This window comes from Chrysochloris asiatica, unplaced genomic scaffold (assembly GCF_000296735.1).
Source record: "Chrysochloris asiatica unplaced genomic scaffold, ChrAsi1.0 scaffold00062, whole genome shotgun sequence".
Lineage (NCBI taxonomy): Eukaryota > Metazoa > Chordata > Mammalia > Afrosoricida > Chrysochloridae > Chrysochloris > Chrysochloris asiatica.
This window is the reverse complement of record NW_006408580.1, coordinates 16,948,373-16,950,343: the sequence shown is the minus strand read 5'-3', so window position 1 is coordinate 16,950,343 and position 1,971 is coordinate 16,948,373. Positions and strand designations below refer to the sequence as shown.

Genomic DNA, 1,971 nt, shown 5'->3' with positions numbered 1-1,971 from the left:
GGGTTTTTTTTTTTTTTTTTTTTTTTTTTTAAGATTCCCTCCTATTTAGAGCTTGTTGGACTTCTTGAATGCGTATCTTCTCATGTTTCTTTATATTAAGAACATTTCTTGGTCTTTCTCCCACCGACATAATTTTCAATTTTCTTAAAACTTCTTTCTGATAAATCCCATGATCATTCTTTGTCCTTTGAAAAGATCTATCAAGATTCCCCCTTGTAGTTGTTGTTGCTAGGTACCATTGAGTTAATACTGACTCATAGTGACCTTATACACAACAGAAAGAGACACTGTCTGGTCCTGCACCAACCTCACAATTGTTGCTACACTTGAGCCACTGTGCCAATCCATCTTATTGTGGCCTTCCTCTTTTTCGTCAATCCCCTACTTTGCTGTTGTTGTTAAGTGTTGTGGAGTTGGTTCCAACTCATAGTGACCCCATGCAGGGTTTCTTAGGCTTTAAATCTTCGAGGGAGCAGAAAGCCTCATCTTTTTTAGAGGAGTGGCCAGCAGGCTCAAACCGGGGACCTTGTCTTTCACATTACAGTGCTTATCATCTGGAGACTGTAACTCCTCTTTATCAGGTTAAGGAAGTTTCTATCTGTTCAAAATTTGTTGAGAATTTTTATCGAAATGGATGTTGAATTTTGTCAAAGGCTTCTTTTGCATCTTCCACTTTAACCAGCATGATGTTCTTCTCTGGGGACTGGTCCCTCCTGATAATATATCCAAAGTATGAGAGATGAAGTCTGGCCATCTTTGCTCTGAAGGGGTATTCTGGATATATTTTTTTCAACACATATTGGCTTGTTCTTTTGGTGGGTCATAGTACTTTTAATATTCTCCTCCAACACCATAAACCAAATGCATCAATTCTTCTGTGGTCTTCTTTATTCATTGTCCAACTTTCACATGCATATGAGGTATTGAAAACACCATGGCTTGGGTCATGTGCACCTTAGTCCTTAAACTGACATCTTTGCTCTTCAATATATTTAAGAGATCTTGTGCAGAAGATTTGCCTAATGCAATGTCATTTTATTTCTTGACTGCTGCTTGCATGAGTGCTGATGGTTAATCTAAGCAAAATGAAGTCTTTGGCAACTTCAATCTTTTCTCCATTTATCTTGATGTTATTTATTGGTCCAGTGGTAAGGATTTTTGTTTTCTTGACATTGAAGTAAAAACCCCATAATCTTCTGAGCTAATATCTCTACCTTGAATCACTGTGTTGTTTTTTTTTTGTGTGTGTGTGTTTTTTTTTTTTCAATGGGTCAGCCAGTTTATTTATTGATGTAAGATGCTCAGGCCTTGACAGCATACTTCCGCAGCGGGTACAGCCGCTCCTTCCGCTGCTGCTTCTTGGTCTTCAGGTTCTCCTCGTGCTTGTTGAGCCTGCGGCGCATAGCTCACGTTTTCTTGAGGCGCAGATCCAGGGGTTTGTACTTCTTACCCTTTTAGAACTTCCTGAGGTTCTCCTTCTGAGTCTGGTTGAAGACAGTTATAACCCAGGCAATGGATTTGCGGACAACTCGGATTTTAGAGAGCTTGGACTCCGCACCACCAGTGTCTTTGGCGACGCGCAGCTGGGACAACTCCACCTTCAGGTCATCCAGCTGTTTTAGCAGCTCCTCCTTCTTCTTGCCGCGAAGGTCCTGTGCCTTGTTCTTGGCCGTGTTGTTGTTGTTGTTGTTAAGTGCCGTGGAGTTGGTTCCGACTCATAGCGACCCTGCACAGGGTTTCCGAGGCTGTAAATCTTTACGGGAGCAGAACGCCTCCTATTTCTCCCGTGGAACCGCTGGTAGTTTCGAACTGCTGACCTTGCGGTTCACAGCCCGATTTGTAACCACTACGCTACCGGATCTTGGCCATGACTGAGCCAAAAAACCTTGCTGCTGCCGCATCTGAGACCAAGGGAAAGAACTAGAGGAGTCCACTGTTTTGATTGTACCTTTTTTTTTGAAGGAACCCTAA

General features: G+C 42.2%; 1 pseudogene; it reads right to left on the bottom strand.

Annotated features, from left to right (window-relative positions):
* Positions 1 to 1,301: 1,301 nt before the first annotated feature.
* LOC102823219 lies at positions 1,302 to 1,673 on the bottom strand (annotated as a pseudogene).
* Positions 1,674 to 1,971: the final 298 nt, after the last annotated feature.